The sequence below is a fragment of the Thunnus maccoyii genome, chromosome 5 (genome assembly GCF_910596095.1).
Source record: "Thunnus maccoyii chromosome 5, fThuMac1.1, whole genome shotgun sequence".
Taxonomy (NCBI): domain Eukaryota; kingdom Metazoa; phylum Chordata; class Actinopteri; order Scombriformes; family Scombridae; genus Thunnus; species Thunnus maccoyii.
The window spans coordinates 32,659,281-32,683,512 of record NC_056537.1 but is presented as its reverse complement, the minus strand read 5'-3'; the positions used below and the strand labels follow the sequence as shown (position 1 = coordinate 32,683,512).

The 24,232-nt window shown below is 38.4% G+C and overlaps 1 long non-coding RNA gene across 1 annotated transcript; it reads right to left on the bottom strand.

The window, feature by feature from the left end:
* Positions 1–1,003: 1,003 nt before the first annotated feature.
* Positions 1,004–8,990, bottom strand: LOC121896847. The gene is made up of 3 exons (XR_006096127.1): positions 8,353–8,990; positions 3,197–3,265; positions 1,004–1,570 (listed from the first exon to the last, which is right to left on the bottom strand). It is a non-coding gene; the product is annotated as an uncharacterized LOC121896847 (long non-coding RNA).
* Between the last annotated feature and the right edge of the window lie 15,242 nt (positions 8,991–24,232).

Genomic DNA, 24,232 nt, shown 5'->3' with positions numbered 1-24,232 from the left:
TTAAGAGTAGAGCGACTCATTCAGAGTACAAAAACGATTGGCTACCAAGGATGAAATTGCTGCTGCAGGGGAAAGGGCAATAATACTAATCTACAAAGGCAGAGAAATGGGTTCTCTCAATGACCTTAAGCTGAAACATTTCCATGCTAAAATGACTAACAGCAAAACGACTACCCTTGCAACTTGCCATCAACATCTTTGTCTGTCATGTTTCACAGCTTCAGAGTGTACCATTAGGTTCAGGAATGGATGGGAAACTTGCTACTGCTGGAGGAAAGGGGCTGGAGGATCCAAGACTCATGCCTCATTCCCATCCATTCTGACCAGAACCCCTCTCCTCAATCCTTGTTGGAGCTTGAACACTGCAATAGCAGTCAAGTCAGGTTGTGGCACTATACACTGCGAATACTGTAGTCAAGGACTTGATTGCATCCTAGCCTGTTCAGAGTGCAGATATATGTCAGCATGATATTTTGATGAGGACATGGAGTGAAGATTACATGTAAACCTATAGGCAAGGCATGTTTCAAGCTTGGTCTCATTTAAGGTTTTAATCTGTGTGCTGATATACGTCATGATTTTCATGGAAAACCATATTACTAAGACAAATTTGTATGTGTAGAAAATTCACTGATACTAAATGGTCTATTTGACTGACTTTGTTTGGATCCAAAAAAGTCAAACTTCCAGAAAACTGCAGGTCTGCTGCAACTCTCAGGTCTTTTCAATCACAGCTGAAGACTTTTCTGTTTGCCGCTGCCTTTATTGAAACAAATTTGAGGGTTAATATTTACACTGCACTGTAACTTTAATACAAATAAATTTGCCTTGCCTTGTAGATTTGATTTTGTCGCCCATCACTTACACTGTAAGTGCATTATGAAGGGATCTTCTAATGGTCAGTATGAACAGGAGGAATGATTACAGCAAGAAAAACCTGTTTCAATGTTCATTTGGGCACCTGACTGTTGTTTTAAGAAAGACTTGAAAAACTGTGAGCCTGTCCTTTAAAACAAAGTTTATTATGTTCAGAGTACAAAACAGAATCTGTTACGGGGAGATCAGTCCAAACAGGTAAACAAGCTAAGACAGAGCAAACTATTTGGAACAGATGAAAGTCATGACAGGTCTTGTTATCTGGTGTGTGAAAGAGATGATAGGGTCATCAAAGTCACCAAGATTCATCATCTGGGTACCGTGAATCTAAAAAAAAATCTAAAAATTATTTTTTGTTATAATTTTTCGTAAATGAAAGATCAGGGTGTAACAAAAATCATTAGCGAGCATCCTTTGGGGATGGTACAAAAACAAACAAACAAACAAAAAAACACATCATTGCCTCCAACAGGACCCTGGTTTGGCTCTGATGCATCAAACATTCCACTTGAGCTCCATCATCACCCCATGAAGAACTCAGTGTTAAAAATGACTTTCTTGATTTCATTTCCTTTGACAAATATCTCTCTCCCTCTCACTCAGTGACCTCATCTGGCTTGGTAGTGATGGCTGTTTCTCTCAGGAGTTTTACTCCCCTGGACAGAGATAGGCCATCCAAAGCAGTATTTCATCACTGCAGAAAAGCACAGAGAGAGACAAAGATATAAATAAAATGCGCAGGGTGACGGGCTAGATTGTGATAAGGAATAGATGAATTCTGCGTTTGTGTGTCGAGTGTGTGTGTTTTTGATTGTTAGCCCCACTCTAAAGAACTCATCTGTCACTATCTGCCCATCTCCTTGTCATGGCCAAAAATCTCGCCTCTCAGACTGCAATCAACACTGTGACTGAGAGAGAGAGAGAAACACACACTTTCTCTCTCTCTCTCTCTCTCTCTCTCTCTCTCTCTCTCTCTCTCTCTATCACTCTCTCACTCTCTCTCTCACTCTCACACACAAACACACACACACACAGAGTTTGACTATTGGATATTTGTATTGACTTAATCACCCCCCGGGAAATTGAAATGATTTCAGGTTCATGTGCACATTCATGCATTTGATGCATTTGATAGTTAATATTTGTGTGTGTGTGTGTGTGTGTGTGTGTGTGTGTGTGTGTTGACATTAGCTGAAAGCATGGTACAGTCAGACATTCAGATATCAGATATGGCAGAGGTGTTGCTAATATACACCACACATATTTAAACATATACACACACATTTAACTGCACACATCTGCATTTAGTTAGTGTTACATCCAATAAAAATGATGTGCCACAGCCAAAGCAATCAAAATGAGCTTGTCACAGGTTAAAAAGCCTCTGCTACTTACAATATTTTGACATTAGATGTAGGTTAATAGTACAGACTCCTGGCTGAGCAAAGGGTGCACCCACTCATGCTGTGGTCATAGCCAGCAGCTGTAACAAAGACATCATATTTTATCCATAATGCATCCCACGCTATTTGCTGTGGTTGGAGCTCAGCCTTCCTCTATGGGTCAGAGGGAATGCAAAGAATGAATGCGAGCGACCACAAAACTTTGTTCCTTCCATAAGTCAAAATCAAAAAACAGTAACAACATAGATTTGTGCCGTACTGTACATTTCTCTATTATTGATACACTAACCTTGAAAAACGAGTATTTCTGGAACTGGGACTGAGATAACACTCAATCTCTAACCACAATCAAATAAATGAAGCAAAAGTGTCCTTTTAATGAAATAATAAAATGACATATTGTCACTGTTGCTCCAAATAAATGGTAATAGCAAATTTCCTATATCACTGAAATAGCACACTGGACAAAACAGCTTTTCTTCTTCTTGATTGACATTTCAACACGTTCTCACTCCCAACTTGTCACATATTGAAGCTTGGTCAGGACCCCCTGGAGTCACTTTTTAATGCACGGGGTACCCCTTTAGTGTCATTTTTTAACGCGCAGTATCACGGTAGTTACTGTTAAAAAATATATTTTATGGTGTGACAACGGTGGTTAAGGTCTGGTTAGGTTTAGGCAGCCAGTAACATTACAAGCCATCCATCGGCCCCTCCACCTCCTAATAAGAAAGTCAGTCAGCTTATATAGATGTCATATGAAGTACGTCACTTCAGAAATGTCGATATGATACGTACTGTTGAAATGTTAATATGCTCCGTATAACAGGTGTTGAAATGTACATATTCATAACTGTGGTTTGCAGAAACATACAATGCCAATGTTTTACTCTGGCGACTAGGCTGAAATTTGTCACCTTATTTAGACGTCATCTGTCTCATAGTGTCTATTTCAGACGTTGTGGGAGATCAGGACTCGGACTACCCTGCACATTAAAAAATGAGAAAATGATAATTATAAGCTTGCCATGAAAATGAAACCTTATTAAAACATCTCTAAAAGCACCTTTAATTGCATAAACAATTTTCAGTAAAGTGAGCTAACCATTTTATAAGTTTTAGTGTTTCAAACATCAAATTAAAATGATGTTCTGGCTCCATTGGTCTTTTAACAGTCAGAATCTCTAGTTGAGTTTGTCTTTTTGCTCAGAGTATGCCAAACTAAATTTGGGTTCATTACTTTTAGTGTACAAACTTTCATTTAGTTGTATGAGTATAGGTAGCTCTTCATCATAAAAATTAAATTGTGATAATTACACCAGCTGATCATAATGATATGTGAATAACAGCGTGTTCACATCTAAAATAATTATTACATCAACAATTTTCCATTATAAATCTGAGAAAGTGAGACATTTGTATCTGAAAATGAGTTCATGTTTGGGGTTCACCCTAAAACATTGTGATCTAGCTAACTGTCAATAAACTGCACATTTGCAGGTTTGGGCTTAAGGACTTTTATGATCCTGAATTTGCAGTTTGGTTTACTCCATGGCGTCTTTTAACTCACAAATGTTGCTCTTTTAATTCTTAGAAAACATGTTGCCAAATCCCTATGTGTAAAGAAAACCGCTCACTTCTTTTGACCTCTGGTCATTGACTTCTTTATACCCAACTTACCCTTTTAGCCAGCCTGCTCACCTCCATGTTCATCAATTTCCATAATAACTGAGCTACACATATCTTCTGACCAACAACACGACTGTTGTTACATATCCCCCCACTATAGCCCATTTTGATGTGCATTTGTGCATCAGTGTGAGTAAGTAATATGCAGAGGAAACATACACATAAAAGTCAAGGAGACACAAGTCATGTGGAACACCAGAGCTCAAAGCTTCGTATTTGAGATAAGACATGCACTGTAAGGAGGAATGATTAACACTTAGTATGTTCTTAGATGGCTTTCCAACATTACAGGTGGTAGCATTACTCATGCATAATTTATATGCATTATATATAGTACAAGTGTATGAATATTGCATGCTGACGTGTGTGGCAATCCAGATTCCTCTCTCCAGGAAGAACATTAACACTGCTGCACCAATTCAAAATTTACAAAGAAAATCCAATTTTTTTCTTAATTATATATACTGTATATATAATTGTGTGTGTGTGTGTAATGTATAAAGTCTGCTCTTGTCTTTCAAATACAAAACCTATTCTTTTGAAATGTATGTAACTCGTGAATGAATGTGATTTGATTCCTAAAGTGGTTAGTTTTATGCAGATTATTTATAGATTACTATGTAATATATGTCAATTATTTACAGACTATTATTATGTAATACTATCATTATGTTGTCAAGTTACACGGCTATGCTGGCCAAACCAGTTAATTTAGCTTGATAGCAGTTATAAGGTCAACAACAGCTTGTTTCCCTAGAGTATTTGATTTATAGATTATTTGAACATTGTTGTTTTTAGGTAATTCAACCACTTAAATAGCCACATCAGACATATGTAAACTCATTTGTAAGCTCCATTATTTGTTTTTGGCGCTCCAACAAGGTGCATGGGTAATCTTGCTTGTCAACTTCCAGCGAGTGATGAACCATTGTGCAGTTCTTCCCAAGTGGGTAGTTCTGGGTCTGAAAAGTGAAGCCAATGCGGAAGTGACTTAAACCTTCATTCTCTCTAATGGCTATCAGGGGCAACTCCACTAGCTCTAAAAAGAATTCAGATTGTATGGAAGTCTATGAGAAATTGACCCTACTTCTCATATGATTTATTACCTCAGTAAACTTTTTTTTTTATCAATATTTTTATTTTTTATTTTTTAAGCAACAACAAACAACAAACCCAACAACAAAAGCACCACTTATTTAGCACTGGTAAACCACTCCACAAAAAGAAAGAGAAGAAGAAACACTGCTGATACAATAAAGAAAAACAAATTCTGCATGGTTTACAACAAGCATCATTCCTCTGTTTACTCCGCCAGATCCGAATCTTTAACATAGTTTAGAGTCCCCAAATTTTGTCAAAAAATTTTTGTTTATCTTTTAGTATAGAATTTATTCTTTCTATTGGGAGGTTTGACATAATTTGTGTTATCCAGTTGGTAACATTTAGTCTGTGAGTTTTTCTCCAAAACAATGCTATTAGGTTTTTGGCATTAAGGATGGTAAGGTCCATCAATATTCATTCATTTTTTATTACAATTATGTCCTTCTGGATATAAACCAAGTAAAAATAATTTAGGGTCCAATTGAATTCCTTTGAAATAATTTTCCCACGTCTCTCTGACCTCTTCCCAAAATGCTTTCATCCCTCTACACTGCCAAACGCAGTGAAACAGTGTTCCTTTGGCCTCTGTGGACTTAGTACATATGTGTGGTATATTTTTATTATAACAATTTAATATCTCAGGAGTTATGTAAATTCTCATTAACCAGTTATAGTGTATTAATCTGAGGCGTGTGTTTACTGTCCGAATATGAATTGCAGCACAGGCCGATTTCTAATCCTCTACCGAGATTTCAGTTTCTAAATCCTTGCGCCAAACATTTAACTTATGAAGTGAACTCTCTGATGAGCAGGATGTGAGCAGATTATAAAACTCTGATATGATGCCCTTTCTTAAACAGTGCTTTGTCATCATTGTTTCAATAAGTGAATGTCTAGTAGGAGGTCTAGTAAATGTATCATTTTGTTTCACTTTTACAAAGCTTCTCAGCTATAGGAGTTTAAAGAAGTGTTTTCTATTCAGATTAAATTTACACTTTGGTAGATACAGATCTTGAATCTTTTTTCTTTTATAGTATCTGCTCTTCCTAGTATAAAAAACTGACTACCCCATATTGGACTATATTTTGACAAAGAGTTTGTTTTTTTTACCTTCCTATGTCATACCAGATTTTAATCATATGTTTAACGATTGGATTGCCAGTTTGCCTTTTTAGTTTTTTCTCTGTGTCAGAGTATATATACATGGGAAGAGGCAGTTTTAGATCATAGGATTCCATTTCTGTCCAATGGGGAGTGTCATTTGTTGAGAAATAGAACATAATGGACCTCAGCTATGCAGCCCATTCATACAACAATATGTTTGGACATTTTAGGCCATTTTGATCAAATGGTAAATATAACGGAGACAAACAAAGCCTTGCCCTTTTATTGTTCCAAATAAATCCCACAAATAATGTTTTGATTTTTGAAAACAAATCTGTTGGTGGTGGCAGAGGAATATTTTGAAAAAGATAGTCATTTTGGTAAAACATTCATTTTTAAAATATTAATTCTACCAATTACTGAAACAGGTAGGGATATCCAGGTTTAAATTGAGTTGTTAATTCCTCCCATCAAAGGTCCATAATTAGCACTAACAAAATTTTCTATCTTTGGCACAATCTGTATCCCCAAGTAGGGGGGTTGTTCTACCACATTAAATTGGATCACTTCAGAATTTGGGTTCATTCTTTCATTTTCACTAAGAAGTAATATTGCTGACTTTGTTTTATTCACTGTATATCCTGAAATGTCGCCAAATGTTTTTATTAACTATACGAAAACTGGAATTGCTTTCCTTAATTTTGTAATAAATAAGATTATATCATCAGCATACAGCGCTAACCTGTGTTCAATCTATCCAGCTGTTAGTCCATAAATTTGTGGGTGTAATTGTACTGCTATTGCAAAAGGTTCAACTGCAAACATTCCCTAATGAGTTTATGGTCTCAAACGTTAGTTTCAAGTCTTCTTCAATACAGCATGATGTTCATTTTGTAAGTTATAGTCCCATTTAATTTAAATTTGATGATATAGCACGGTGTGCTTTAGGGTGTGGCTACGTTGTGATTGACAAGTCACCACCAATGTGAGAACTTTGGTTAGGTAACGTAACCATGGTGTAACCCCAGATTCACAGAGTACAGGCATAGCTTAGCCATCACTATTTCAGTGTGTTTTCAGTTCCTGAAAGTTAATTGTGGCATTTTAGTGGCCTAAAAAGTCTTATTCAGCATTTGGTTGTACTAAAGGACCCTCTAAGGAGTTGGATGTTGAGTTTTTCCATGCATTTTGTTTTAGTGGTTTAAGCCTGTTTTTCGCTAGCAAAAATTAGCATTAGCATTAGCCTTATCACAGTTACCCATAGACTGTAAATGCACTGTGCTAACCAAAGTAGTAGCTAGCAGCTAGTGTTAGGGTCAACTCTACCCTCTCGTCCAAATATGACCACTTCTCATCACTTCTGGCTCCAACAATCCAAGAAGGCGAGTGTCAAAACGTCAAACCTGAGGATTCAGAACGGGAGTCCACAAACCAATGGGTGATGTCACAGTGGCTATGTCCATGTTTTTTATACAGTCTATGGTTCTTCCCTACACAGTTCACAGTTCCCTTAAACTGGGCATTTTTTGCTCCCTACAGTTTGACGATTGAATACCCTGTTCAGTCCACTTTGCAGGGAACTAGTAGGTGCACCCTAATGCATTCCAATCACCTATACCAACCTCTGTAGATTGCTGTATTGAAAAAAGAGTTTATCTGTTTCAACTGCGACCCAAAGCACATTTTTACGCTTCAAGTCTATTTAACGACTGAAGCTGCTCTACTAATGTGCTGCTTTCACTATGCATGTTGTCTAGACACTGGATTCATGACACGTGTGCACCAGCCAATTTTGTTCTTACCACTGTATGTATGTTCAGTATGTTCCTCCAGTCCGCATGTCGATGTGTCAAAGTAAATATATGTCAAAAATGTGTCAAAAAAATATACTTAACCTGTAATTGCTCCTGATGGTTGTGCCATCAGTGTGTGAGTGATTAGATTTCCTCTGATGGGCTGGTAGTCCCTGTACCCATTCAATGTGTGAATGTGATTTGTAGTGTAAAAGCACTCTGAGTGGTCGGAAGACAAGAAAGGCACTATACAAGTACAGTCCATTTAGTCTACACTATGCTGTGATGAATACATGAATGATCTTGTTTATTTACATCAATAATGATAATACAAAATCTAATGTGAGAAGAGAATTCCATAAATCTGCACTTGCTATCCCACTCACCTCTGCATTGGGGTGAATCTACAGGGTGGCAAATACAGGCAGCTGCCCCTTCTACTGTAGGGTTTCCCCAAGTTCTTAAGCTCCTACAACAGTAATTGTAAAATAATTTATCATTTTTGGCCACCACTATGTTCCTAAGCTGTCCAAAGCAGTGAAATAAGCAAGAAATAGAAAGAAAATCCATAATGCCCACTTTGACCCCTGCATACAATACACAGAGTGACTTGAGGCTGCTGCTGCATCTGGAGGTGAATTTAGATCTTCTCTCTCTTTGCTCATACAAAGTCAGTAATGAATGTAACTCCTGTATAAAAAACTAGATTCAGTAATTAGATCATATTCTTATGTTAGCCAAAAGCTAAGTCGCCTGCTACAAGGGAAATGGTGTGCAATTTCCCCACTTTTTTCCCCTGAGCAATTCTGTTCATCACTTGTTGTTTGAACTGAAACAGCATATGCAGTTAACTGAGTTCTGATCTAAAGTAATAACAAAGACCTGCAGGTGTAATGGGGTGAAACCTAACCTTAACCCAAGCAGCAACCTCCGGGACTGAAAAATTAAGCCAATGCAGAGGTGCCAAAAACTGCAGTTCCTTGAATGGCAATTTGAGGCTGTCTCCAAAAGCGAGTCAATCACCATAGACCTCCATGTTAAAATGCCCAACTTTACAGCAGGGATAAACATGTTTATAGCCTGGTACAAAAAATGTTTTTGGTCTCTATAGCTAATTTCCCCTTTCATGACAACTGTACGGGGGGTGAATTTTCTCACTTGTTTCAATTTTATGAAGCTGTAAAGTTATGCATAATTAAGGACATGGCCGCTTTGAGTGACAGGTCACAGTCTGAAATGGTGGCTCCTGATACTTCTTATATGTGCTTTGAATAAACAGTCTAAGGGCACAGCCAGAGTAGAAAGATGTAGTAATTATAATCTAAATCCAACAAAAACAAATACTCCAAACGTGTGAATCAAATAAATCATGTGGCCACAGCAAGCCAAACTAATAAAGAAAAAAAGGAAATAAACAATTGGCCCTAGCATTGGTTGAAATTGAGCGGCTGTGTGTATCCCCTTGGGCCTGTATTAAAGAAGACTAGCACAACTGCTACTGGAATCATGCAAAATTCAGGAGAGGTACTTAGCTGAGAGGAGAGGTGAAACGTGCTTCACCCCTCCACAGATCCCACAACGCCTCATCTCCCGTCTCCCTCTCCATTTGACGTGCCCATGACTATCTGCTGCCCAGCCTCCGCTCCCGGTTGGCGTCGCTCAGTCACGCTGTCTCTCTTGGTTGTGTGTGCCCCTGAAGCGCTCTGCTGCTGTCCATGGCCACAGTGTGCTATTTGACTCAGTTACGCCCGTCTCTGTCTCAATGCTCCTCACGTCCCGACTGGCTGCTTGCCGACTTCTATCACCGTGCCCAGCCCTACACACCTATCTTAAAGAAACTATCCCCGGAAAAGAACCCACGCCTCCCAGACAGTGTGCCAATCACGTCTCTGCTTTCCCGAGTGGACAGGTGTTAGTTATATTCCAAGGTTTAGGGAATGTGGTGCTTTCAGTTCATTCATGGGATTTAATGTATCTGGTGAGGCCTCAAAAGGCCTTCAAACTGCAGTGCCTGTGGATCAAGTATTATTTGATTATATATTAAATATATAAATATATTTAAAACTGCCCTTCCTCTAACACCCATCTGTTAATGTGAGCACATAAACAGACTGCATCCTTCACTGTCAGACTGAAGATATATTTTAGCCACGATCCAAATATCACTTAGTGTTTATGATTATTTTGTTTTGTTTGTTTGTAGCTTACTGTATGAACCACATACTCTTGACTACTGTAGGTCTGTGCAGCCAGATGGTCAGGAGGAAGAGATGGTGAGATGGAAAAGGAGAGCAGAGTGAGAGGCAGGAGAGAGTGGAGGGGGAGACAAAGGTTGACAAACTCATAGAGGGAAGAGATCAGGAAATGAGAGAAAGAGAAGAAGTAATTTGGAGAACAACTGACTGTGGGGGATGGAGAACCGAGTGAGACAGATGAGACAAAAGAAGAATGAGAGAGGGACAGAAACAGAAACTGATGTAGAGAGATAAAGACTGAGAGACACATGACCCTGTTTCTATGACAGTCTCAGCTGGACTGTGGTATTTTTTCTCGCTGTAAAAATCCAGTACAATAACACACACAGTAAAATAGTTATTGGCTATTTCCTGTTGCCATTTACCTGCAGAAGTAGTATATATTTTCAGTGGAACCCCCGTCTTCCTATGCCACCCTGCCAAAATCGGTTGCCGTCCTGTTGACACCCCATGTAAAGTTTTCTAGATCCACCGCTGCTCTACACTGATGGCTCCATCTCTGTGTGGAGGCACACCAGGCTTCTCTGTGCAGTGCAATTACCTGACAAACCTGCTGCTCCACAGTGTGTCAGTTCCATTAGGATTCTCCATTAAGGAGCATTTCTCACTGTGTCAGCCACCTGTCACTCACCCCCACTGTGAAAGTCTCCGGAGTCAAAGCAGGAGAAAGGTTTCATCTCGCTTCTCTGAGCATATTTTCACTCTGCTGTTGCCTTCACAAATCTGAGATGAAAGGGGCCATGGCCTGAGAGGAGGAAAGAGCCTAAGACTTGCTATACTCACTAACTACAAAGATCACTTCTACACAGACTTTGAAAATTATTACCTTGCACATCAGCTGCACATATGACCCTTACAGCTGGGTTTTTATACAATGAACAGCTGTTAATGTACATTTGCAAATCTGAACAAGGTGAAAACTTTTGTTTTTTATTTCAGGAAATGGTGCACCTTGTGATTTTTTTTTCTGTAATTTGACATTTTTATCCCTATTCTCAGTTACACAAGCCACTGATGTCTTTGATTCTGGATTTTCACTTGGGTTCAGGGTTGAAGTTATATATTTTGATATAGGTTAAATGGATAGTTCATTTAGGATTAGGACTTGATTACTTTAGATTAGGATTTCCTATCCTACTGAGCCCATACACTGCTCCCTTCCTGAGCCGCAGGTGGCAACATCAAGACCATGATGGTAATGAGCTGTTTCTCTGACAGTGTTTCTCTGACAGTGATATAACTGGAGTACGGCTGGCAAATAAAACCTGTCACAAACCTGGAGGGCTAAGGAACTGGAAGTGCTCCATGAACCGAACAAAACGAATAAGTAAAGAAGAAAAATCCCTTGTTGTGTCCTTCTCTATTTGTGACTCGGTACTGTCAGTGAATTGAAAGTGATGGCCACAGTCCTTGGTTTGATAAGATTAGGTGAAACTTTGTTGATCCTCCAGGGAAAACTGGACGGCTGCTGGAACAAACAATGGACAGAGCCAAGAAAAAAAAATGAACATGGCTAAGAATAGAAAAACTACAACAACTACAGTACAAACACACTTAACACTATTCCCCAAATTATATGTAGAATACATGTTGTTCAAGGAAGCATATATGATTTATCAGTGCATTCAGTTAAGGAAAGCATTCTTGTGTTGTGGAAGTATTCAAGAATGGAAAATCAAAGGATGCTAATGCCTTTGGAAAGTAATGAGGTGTGAAGGTGTGTAAAGTGACTTGTGCTTATGCACAAAACTGAAGTAAATATGCGTTTGTTATGGCCTTTTGCCATCAGTACAATAATTATGAACTCTTGTTCTGACCATGCATTTACGTGGCTTGTACGAGTTAGCTAGCTTGCAGTGAGCCACTGCAGCAGCCTTATCTTTGACATACATCTGGCCTTGCCCCATGTTCTTCTTCTGTTGAGTTTTATGGCAGTTGGCATCCCTAAGTGTTGCATTACCATCATCTGCTGGACTGTCCCTTGCCCCATCTATTCCAGCATTGCCATGGTATTTGTGAAAAGGTGCAAGATGGAAATGTTCCTGAATGTAGCTGCATGTGTGAATAGTCAAAATCACTAGTGGTGCCTGAAAGGTTATCCCAGTAATTTACCTTGAACTATGTGTGAAAGACAGTGTAGTCTCAAATCAAAACTGTCCTCCCTAGAAAAACAACATGACCAGTCATTTATGCAAGTGCCCCAAAATGACACAGATCTACATTTAACAGTGACAGTGCCTAGGTGACGTTGTTATAGAACAACAAAGTCTACAGGGAGGAGTTCAAGTTGGATGCATCAACCAAAAATTGGACTTTAACAAGGGCGACTGCTGTTCATTTCCTGTTTCCATCCTCGTGTCAACATTGCTTTTTAAAAGCCATGACCATGATTGCCCTTTAACCTTAACCACATGGTTATTATTGTAACCATGACGATGACATGTCCTAACCTTAACATAGTACTTATTTTAGCCTACACCTTTTATTAAACCTAACCAACCTTTAACTATAGTATTGTCACATCAGTGCAGCATCAGTAATGCTGGCATAGTACTAGACCACACCCAGTTTACCAGTTGGTCTACGTTCCAACCCTCACCTATGGTCACAAGCTTTGGGTAGTGAATGAAAGAATGAGGTCTCAGATACAAGTGGTCGAAATGAGTTTTCTCTGGATGGTGCCTGTGCTCAGCCTTAGAGATAGTGAGGAGCTTGGAGATCTGGGGGGAGCTCGGAGTAGAGTCGCTGCTTCTTCGCATCAAAAGGAACCAGCCGAGGTAGTTTAGACCTCTGGTTAGGATGCCTCCTGGACACCTCCCTCTGAAGGTGTTCCAGGCACATCCAACTGGTAGGAGACCCTGGGGCAAACCCAGAACATACTGGAGGGATTACATATCTCTTCTGGCCTGGGAACACCTTGGCAAGACTATCCTTCGACATGATACAACTGTCAGTCACCTCACATTGTACAATATTGTGTATGTGTCCAGAATCCTGGAAGACCAAAATAACTTGGCAACTCTTACTGTGATGTGCATTTAAATGTCTTCTAGATGAAAACTGTTTATCAAAAGGAAAGCTCAGAACATCAAATTGTTTTTGTGATTTTACGGTGTCTGTGCCTGTCCTACTATAGCCACATAAATTACTCTTTGCACTTGCACTTTCAGCAAGAGATGGTCTAAGCAGGCAGGAACAAGAGGCCCAGTTTCATAATGAGCGTCAAAAACTGCACTGCTGTCTGCTCTGCACAAACACAACCTTAGCTATTCCACTCACATCAGTAACAAAAGTAGAACAACAAAAATGCTTGGTCCACAGATAAAATTCTTAATGTTTTGATGGATGCTTAGTATTTTCAAAGTCATAAAGCCATTCATCACTGTGCCAGGCACAATGCCTAACCTCAACCTAAATGCAGTACTTCTTTGAAACACACTTACAATAGTTGAATTCTCAGCAGGGTCTAGTCCTTTATGAATGCTGGGTGCTATTAAGGTGGAGCAACTGATCACAGTGGGGGCATTTTTCATTGGTTTTAAAATACCCTTTCACCAGGATCAAACCCAAAGAAAAGACAAATCATTGCTCTCTCACCCTCTTTCTCTGTTCCCATCAGAAAACAGTGATAGTGGTGATAGTCAGAGGTCATTCTCAGTAAAGTCCTCACTTCCTGGGCTTACACAAATCTCCAGACAAAGCCAGCCCAGCAATCCCCTCCTGTAGATTACCAAGCAAGCAGCCAGCCAACTACTGAGCAGATGAGAGGCGTCCAATCTTAACATCAGGAGAGTAGCAATCTTAACATCAGGAGAGTAGCAATCTTAACATCAGGAGCAGTAACAGGGGAAGCAGAGAAAAAAGGGGGGAGAATGAGAAGTGTCCCTGATTTCTGCTCTCCCTGTGCTATCACTGGCTTGCAGACAGGGTTTAGGGGATAAAGCCATAGAGCAGCAGAGATAAATATTGATGCCATTGTAGCACTGAAGTTAGATGGCCTTTCTGCTGCTCACATAGGAGAAAAGATGGTTATTTTGGTTACAGTAATGGACCAGCAAGTCATCATTATGATATTTCACAATAAAAGCTCAGTGAATGATTTTCAGAGGACCTTATCTACATATGAATCATACTGTGGTCACATAATTGAGGAGGAGTAAATGTCTTTAGGAGGATTTTATCTCTAAAAGGGAAAACTAAAAATAAACAGCTAAAAATGACAGAGAAATGTACAAATCCAGATGGTCAGGGCACATGTTCTGCAGCTGTTTCACAATAAAAGAATCCAAATGATGAACAGTGGGGAGACTTTCAATCCAAAACAACAACATGAATTTCTAACAGCATTTTATTACAGCAGATGCCATCACAGCTCCTTTTTTGATCCTGTGTTTCTGTTTGATTGTAACCATCAATCAAATTCTCTCAGTAAAGCTCTTTGGTCAACATCTGTTGTTTTTAAATGTGCTCTATAAATAAATTGACTTGATTTGACGTGACTTGACTCCTACAGCAAGGTAAAAGATAGTAAATCATACAGTTAATATTACAAGTGTAAACAAACATGAATACATTATTCAGATATGCACAGATAATGCGCTCTGAACAGATAAGCAAAATATCAGAATTTCTGCACCAAGCCTGAACAACAGTGGCATCAGGATCCATCAAGGTTAGATGTCCATAAATGTGTTTATAAATCATAAAAATAGGTACTCCTTGTAGCTCATAATCATCAGATGCAGACTTCAGAATTAAAGTAATCCAGGTGGTTACACAATTCAAACATGAACTGCTAGAAGCAAAAGCAGCATGATCCAGATGTTCCAGAATGAACAAATAGGCTATGGGTGTAAAAAACACAGAGGTGTAGGTAGGTAGGTTCAAATTTAATACTCAGACATTAATTGAGGTTCAATCTCAATAACTTTTCAGAAGCTTGAAAGATTTTCCATTGGTGTTATTTCAACTTAATGATCAGATACTGAAGCCTGGCACTTTCAGCAAAATGACAGCGGACAGAAAACTGATGAGGTGACATTAGACACTGAACTTTGATTTTTGTCAGTATCTGTCTAATATTTTTCCAAAGACACTTCAAACTAACTTTTCTTTCATTTGGAACTCCTCCCACTGCATGCACAACCGTCCTTTGAAATGCAATGAATATATGCAATATGGCCTGATGAGCTATTATTTTCCCGACATTTCATACCAAATTTACTTCCATCTAGGTTTCCCCCCATTATATTCTGTATACAAACTCCAGTTTTCTGACCTGTATTTTTCCACTGACTAACACTTTTTATTTTGACTTTACCTTTTTTCTTTTTTGAATGTGAGTTTCAAATACAAATCAAGTTTTATTATTTGATTAAGTCAGGTACATGGCTAGAATATTATATAATTTTGTTGGCAGACAAACTAATGGATATGTGTATGAGGAGTATAAATGGCAGTAGGAAACAATTTAATCCAGCAAATTAAGCAGACTAGGCTATTTCTAGCAGCTGTCAGATACAGATAGTAGCTTTGTGTTACACCCTTTAGTTAATACTATGGATTAGCATAGCATATCTTCAGTTAAGAGGGTGCAGTGCAAATACAAATGTGTTGACCATGGCACTGTAGACCTTCAGGGTGCAATACCAGGCCAATACTTTAAGAGTTAAACACAAGTTAAACCGCAGGAACCTTTTTATTTTATTTTAAGGGACACCGAGGCATAATCAGAAGATTGTTAAGGTTTCTTTACAGTCTTCTCATCACTTTCCATTAGTGGAGGCATTTTCTGAGCTGTGTTTGCAGCATGAAAACTTCATATATACTTATTCTGTGTCAAGATCAGTTTAAACCAGTCTTCTTCCTCGAAAGTTGAGGTTTTTTTGTGAAAAACGGCAAAAAACAAAAACAATGAGCTATAAAATATATCTTAAAGTCCTCCGCTAATCAAAAATATGTTTTTCTTCTTGTTCCTACAGTTGGATGTTTGAGTTTCACTGTACAGAATGATGTATATGCAGAATTTGACACTAAAAGGCTGTTTTCACATTCATCTGCTGAGGGAGGAAAGTTTCTCTGTGTTCATCGAAAATCTGATTTTAAGGGGCAGGCCTATGATCATGATTTGTGACATCACAACTATTTTTGGATAGCCAATCATGATCCAGTATTCATCTTATTCAAGTGTGATGTGGATGTGAAGCCTCCAGTGTATATACACTGAGAATGGACTTCACAGTGAAGTAGGAGACATCTTGTGTCCAGCAGTTACACTTCTCAAATTAAAAATATTTGTATATTCATAGATTCTTGAAGGAGGGGCTGTTTTAAAGATTTTAATAAGGTAATTATACTTTTTTGTGTGTGAAAAAACTATATCAGACACACATTACTGTTCCATGTAGAGTATTTTTATAGGTCTTAATACATGTCTGAAGGAGATCTTTAATACAACACTCACAAGCCATATGTATATATTTGTTTACTTGGGTTCCCTTTATTTAGTTTTAGGACTTGTGTAAATATCTGATGACGTTTTAGGTCATATTTATGCAAAAATACAGAAAATTCTAAAGGGTTCACAAACTTTCAAGCAGCACTGTATAAAAATACCTCATAAACATTGTTGCTTCTACAACGTTGATTTGCTTCTTCTTTTGCCCATGGAGTCAACGAGCGGAAATACGGACAGCGCTTCTGTACCATTGCAACCCATATTGTGGTCAGAGGTGGAATTACATCCATAGTTTTAATGACTTCAAAAAGTTTAAGAGACTCAAACTCTACCATTGAACTGTGTACTGTGAACGAAACTTGGCATGTAAAATTTGATGTCTTTCCTCCATCCATGTAACATCTTTATACTCCCTCATGTTACAATGCTACATATAATATAAACATAGGCTCTTCTGGTCTGCGATCACTGGCATGCTTGTATATGTGTGTGTGTGTGTGTGTGACTGTGAGGCAAACAAAATAGGTAATTGAAGGGAAATGTGATAGAAAATTGCAGCAAGGTGGACAAAGTGTGTGGGAGAATGTCTGAACAGCAGTTAGACACAGAGCTGGAGAGTGGCTGGGAAAGACACGGAGAGAATGACTGACAGTGATCTAAATGCCATGCTTAGTTTGGCATTTACAGTCTCCACAGGGCTTAAGTGACACAGCTACTTACTTCTGTCATGAATCCAGACTAATCGCAGTTACAGGCCGAGGGAGTTTGTCTGTGTCAATGTGAACGCGTGTTTGTGAGTCTTTCTTGATAATATTACACTGTAACTCTTTTGTAAATCTCTCCACATGACATTAATACACAGCTTGTTTCTCATTTGTGTCTAGATATGATTTAGCTGGATTACACTTACACCTGACAGTAAAATGTGTCTGATGCACACCCTGAAAATTTGTCTTCCCCACAATAAAAATGCAATTTCATGCTGCAATAGCACCTACCTTTCAGGGATGATTAATACACACTGTGTTCTAAGCATAAATGTGTTGAAATTATTGCTGCAAAAGGGGATCGCACCAGTTACTGAAAGCAAGGGTTCACATACTTTAGCCTCCCACAAATATGTAAGATTGTATACATTTCCACATAAATGAATGAAACAGTTTAATATTTTTGTCTCATTTGTTTAATTAGGTTCCCTTTACCTAATTTTAGGACTTTTGTAAAAATCTGATCACATTTTCCATCATATTTATGCAGAAATAGAGCAAATTCTAAAGGGTTCACAAACTTTCAAGCAGCCCTGTATATCCTGTTTTTGAATCCAGAAATTTTCTGATAGCTCCAATAGTTCACAGCTTGTGACATACGCTGACCATTTTTAAAAAGTGGAGCCCAAGTTTTGTCATCCTTGGCATGAATCTTGGAAAGTAGGAAAAACAAAGGCAGTCATAATCTTTTGTTCTAACAGCAGTGCAGCATCCACCTTTAGAATAACCAATCACCCGAGGTCTTAGAGGATGTCAGTTGGTCGGTCAGTTCACCACTTTGGTTCAATATTGATTAATGTTGAATTGAAAAAAACCTTTACAGTGTGTGCAATAAACAGGCTCCAATTTGTAGGTGATGCAAATTCAGGTGAAGACCTCCTTTGAGAAATCTAAGAAATCCTTAAAAATCAAAAAAACAAACAAAAAGGCTGTGAATTGAGAAAACCTGACCAAATACAGAACACACTGCAAAAACAAATACTTTTTTTTAAAACGTTTTTCTTCTTCTTCTTCTTCTTCTTCTTATTATTATTATTATTATTATGGGGGGCATTTTATGCCTTTATTAGACAGCAATAATGGATGGATGACAGTAAACAAGAGAGAGAGAGATGCAACAAAAGTTCCCTACCAGATTCAAACTAGGTACATTGACCTAAATAGTCTTAACACCTAAGCCACAGGGTGCTCCATTCAAATTAAACTTGTTGTTTTGTAATTCATTTCAATTGTGTTCTGTGCTATTTGCAGCATTTCTGTATTGTCTTGTGTTTTCTGCTTTTGCAGCGCATTTCTGTTTTGGGTTGTATTGTCTGCATTTAGCTGCATTTTCTGTAAATGCAGCGTGTTTCTATATTTGTCAGCTTCTAGATGAAGAGCTGGAGATGATGGGCTCTTACATGTCATCAAGGTAGACACCTTGTTTTACTGTCATTGCTCAGGGATGATGGGAAAGGTATACTACTACTGTATACTATGATTTATGTGTCTGAAATGAGAAGAGATACACTATATATGAGGTCCTTTCCTGTTGCATTTCTGACTGAGCAGCTGCTCAGGGTATATTTGCTGCCCCCAGTGGGTAGGTCATTTTCAACTGAGCTGGGACCTTTACTGATAAAATGCGCTTGCTGTCACTATTAGTAACTACAGGGGTGACCAAAAACTGAAATCTTTTAAGTGTCTTACAACATTATGGAAAGAACCATACAGAGAAATAAAACATTTTTTTTTACCTTTCGCTTGGTTCAATCTGTTTGTTATTGTGTCTAACTAAGTCTCGCTCAAGGAGAAGTCTCGTTCTGAAATCTTGCAAGAGTTGAGTTTTTGTTGAAATCAACTAAATATTCAGCCATGACAGAGTTGGAGAGAGGAGTGATGAGAGGAGTTTGTTGTGTTGGAGTATGGAAAGAGCGTAGCTTAGTGTTATCTAAAAGATTTTCAAAGTCATGGCTGAATATTTTACTGATTTCAACAACAACTCAACGCACGTGATTTCAGAACAAGACTTTTCCTTGAGTGAGACTTTTTCAAACACAATAACAAACAGTCCAGATCAAGCAAATGGTAAAGAAAAATGTTTTATTTCTCTGTATGTTTCCTTCCATAAAGTTGTCAGACACTTATAGTAACAAAAAACATGGCATTTCGCAGCTTCCGGCTGAGGCACTTTCACTCAATACTGGACCAATTTCAAAAATTGTTGTCCCCATTAGTCACTTGGACACAAAAAGATCAGAAAATAGGGTCCAGGTTGAAAAATATCGAAGTTTCCCTTTAAGCCTGTAACGTGGACTTGGTACAGACAAGGGCTCATAATGTGGATGAAAAGACCCTGTTGAGGATGATGACTGCCAAAGTGGAGCCAAGGGGCAAAGCACAATGCACCCCAAAGCTCTCTGGCGTACTTGAGCCTCTCCTGTTTTCATCTCATCTCAACACTTATTTGACATCCCCAGCGTGTGTATTGACATGGAAATTGCAGAGAAGCCACTGCTACTCCCCCCTGCATTCAGTAGAGAGGATATGGTTAGAAAGATAAAGCTGTTGGCCGTGGTAATAATAATAAACAATGAGTCAGAGGAACAAAAAGATGCTCAAGGTCTCCTCTGCCTTCCTGACCGACAGTGAAGTGGAATCTGTTTATGCTGAGATTATGGCTCTCAACACACTGTAGTACACATATACACATAGACACAGAATGTGTATCTCATCAGACAGAAGACTCACATTTGATAGAGAACAAATGGCATATCAAATCATGGTTTCATGAATCTGTGTACTTGCTGCTACCTAAAACTCGTCGATAGTCAATTACCTCCATCAGCCAGATGGCTGCTACATGTTGAATGATTATGATTGCTGAAAGCAATCACACTTTGTTTTTCTCACTCTTTATTATTATGCTCTGTCTTATTCCACATTCCAGACATTTTCTGGACCTTTTCCACTGCTGCATAGGTTGTGCTGGAAAAACCATTCAAATGTCAAACTGTGCAGCTCATTCAGCAGATTATTTTTCTGTTTTCTAGTGTATTCCAGGTATTTCTGTCTGCGGGCTGTCAATCTCTTCTCACTCCCGTTTCATAAATTTACAGATTCTCTCTTTCTTCAAACACTTTGTATACATGTTATACATCCTCATGCTCTGCAAGTTCTCCTGCCACTAATGATGTACAAATTTCTGACCTAGAAGTTTTGTTTTAGGCAAATCAATGTTTCCTCAACAAAATGTGAATTTGTGCTGTGTGTTTTAGGAATCCTCTGATGGTTCTGTGGTTAATCCCTGGTAAGGGTCAGCTTTCCCTGTTAGATTACATGGTTCTGGATTTGATACTGGCTCATGACAGTGCCCCTCATAACATTGCTATTATGAACAAAGTTGCTTTATATATTTATCATGTACCATCATTCGATGTGACTCCTGCACTCTTTAATATTATTATTTAATATTTAGGTTGATATGCAAGTTAAAAAACAGTGATTTTTTCTTCAAGTAACAGTATATATGAGCAGTCCAAGGTTTTAAGATCTTGCCACTTTTGTGTGTGTCCCTTTTAGATCAAAAAGTTTGAATCCTGCTCAGGGCAGCACTCAGTAGAGTTGAAGGTAAAAAAAAAAAGCACACAGGTGCTCCCATCTACTGATTGAGACTGCAAAACACAGTCCTTCTGATAAGACCCCTCTCCCTCTCTCCTTCTCTGTTTTTGGCTGGGCCAGAACAGCGGGGCCCAAAGACTGTGACCGACTGATTGACTGAGTGATGAAGTTACACCACTTTTCGGCGTAACTTCATCAGAATTGAAGGAGTGTATCCATTGTTAAATCCAATATCCAATTCAATTTTATTTATATAGCACCAAATCACAACAGAAGTTATCTCAGGGCACTTTTCACACAGTGCAGGCCAAGACCACGCTCTTTATGGTCTTTCAAATTAAAAGCCCCTAGCGTTTCATACACAGTCCAGCTATATACTAGGTTTTGACCTAGTCTTGTTAACTGTTAGTTACCTCAAACCTTCAGGTTTCATTCATAATTCAAAACTGCCTTCATGTCACAAACACAAACAAACAAAACATACAAAAACAACATAACATACAGGCATGCACTTGCACAAACACAAACATGCCTCCTTCTCAACTTGTCTATTCCAGCTTCCTTTTATATTATAAAAATGTGTCAGAGGTGCAAGTCTTATTTCTTTATGCAATTAAAAGTCTAAATATAAAAATCTATCTTGCTTACTGTTTGCTCTGTCACATGTTGGCTCAGTGCATAGCTTTGCTTACATTAGCCTCGGAAGATTTTCAATACTATTCAGCTTCCAGCAATGTAATCTAAATCAGCTTTCAGCAATCACACACATTTTCTTCAGAAATTGCATTTTCTAGTTTGATTTCAGCCAAAGCATGTAAATTGAATGTCCTGCTGTAACTATTGTAACCAGTGGGTGACTGCTGCTAAGCAACAGGGTTTCCGAAAAAGTGAACGTCATGGATTTCACAGCGCCGCTAACAACGACACATTAACCAGCATTGTCTTTTTCCTTGTTACAGGTCTTAGCTTGGCTTACTGTCAGCATCACAACACAATGTAGCCAGTCCTGTTGCAAGACATTGAAAAGCAACATCACATTTCATCTCTATTTTTTATAGGCATAGAAATGATTAAGTCCAACCCAAGAGGTGGTAATGTCAGTTTTCTCAGGAAAAAGAGAGAATTTTGGATTTTCTATTTCAAAAGTTCTTCAGGGGGCATGAATGAGGATTTCTCTATGAATGAGTTTCTATAGTGGTTCTTAAATATCTCTCATGTATGTAGTTTTGTAGTGGTTTTTATGACATATTATTTTATATTGATTTATGATGTATCTTTTTGCTCTTCCTACTCTTTTTATACATAGCACTTAATAAAGTTATTTATTTATGCTATTATTATTATTATGATTTTTAATTACAGCTTTTTAAAGTTGTGTTCTGTGATGAAGGCCACAAGCCAAACCGCGTTGGTCTAACAATAACGTTGTTCTGTATATTACAAGTGTTATTGGAGTTTTGACCTTTTTAGCATTACAACACAATGCAACAAAGGTCTGGTACAGTCTGTTGGTGCTGAGTGATTTCCTTGGGTGAATGCACCTCTTAAATATCTAGGCAATGTGGACATGTAACGAGAAAATGAGACACACACACACACACACATACACACACACACAGACATTATCAACTATCTGAAGGTCAGGAAATGATGCCAGGGTAGGATTTAAGGGACAGTATGTGCTGCAATCACCTGGCAACTACCACAGCTTGAGGCTGAAGCCAATCTGGAAGTACCTTAAAGTGTCTCACCTGCTGCTCTCCCAGACTCCGGGACTCACACTGAGTCAGAACCATTGTCACAATATTTCACTAAGTTTAATGTTACTTGATTATGATTACCTGCCCTGTTAGCACAGTTTGGCTAAACAACTAACTAACAGTAAGCTAGCATTAGCTTGGGTCCAAGGTGGTGGGCCGTGTTTCCAGGGTATGAAATCCAACACCCCGCACACCTTATTTGGAAGATCCTGGCTCCAAAAAGAAAAGATGGTGCCGACCATAAGCTGCAACTCTGGGCTTCAAACTGGCTCCAATGCAAACCAGCGAGTGACATCACACCTCACTATGTCCATCTTTATATACAGGCTATGGCTGCAATGAGTTTAAAGTACATCATCAGTTACAGTTTGGTCAGAGACTCTTACACATGGTTATACAGTTAGATTTAACTATATAACCATGTGTAAGAGTCTTGATGGAACGAGCCTCTGCTCTTTATGGGAGATCTCAAAGAATCCAAGCAACAACAAGAAGTCTGCCTTCAAAACCAATAGACACACACATGAGCATAAGATCTGATTTACCAAACACAAAAAAACAGAAGGAAAAGATTGGACTGGAGAGCTGTGCTGTACACCTGCATGGATGTGATCAGACACTTCCAGTCAGCTGATTGATCAGCCAGTGATGGTGGATCATGAATGAAACAGGTGTTTTCAATCAGATAATGTTAGTGTAACACTATGATCCATTAATCCTGAACATAATACACTATTGTTCCCACTATCACTGCCTCTGTAAACTTGCAACTAATATTGTTATTAGCCATGAGGAGAATACAATAAAGACCTCTTGATTTGAATTCAGTCTTCAAAGGATGTGTTATAGCGCATAATTAACTTACTACAAAGCACAACCAAGACGTGTGCAGATTCTACTCTGCTACACAGGTTGACCATCTTCACCTTCTTTTTTATAAAACCGGACAGTATTACCTCAGATACCGAGGTGCACATATGTTGAAGGCAAACTAGCACATTTTTAAGAGTTTGCTATCGATTATAAAACTGATTCATTAATTAATTGTCAATACCTTTTATTCGTGATATCTAATTCATTCTTGATGTCTAACTTTTCTTTCTTTTTTATATTTTTATTGTTAGCTGGGACTAAAGTCTTCTGTTCATTTTGTGTGTCTCTTATTTCCATTTATTTTCTTTATAGTAATATGCATTTTGCTAAATCATGTTCTTTGTAATAGAAGTGAGTGTATATATATATATATAGTGTATATATGCAGTATACAGTAATATATACACATATAAACTCTTTATGTACCCCCATTGCTATACTCAAGACTCCATCAAATTGACATTCCCATGCGACCCTAATAAGAGCTGATGGAAGTGATGGCAAGTGGAGAACTGAAAAATTGATTGTTTCGGGCTGTCAGATGGTGGTGAATT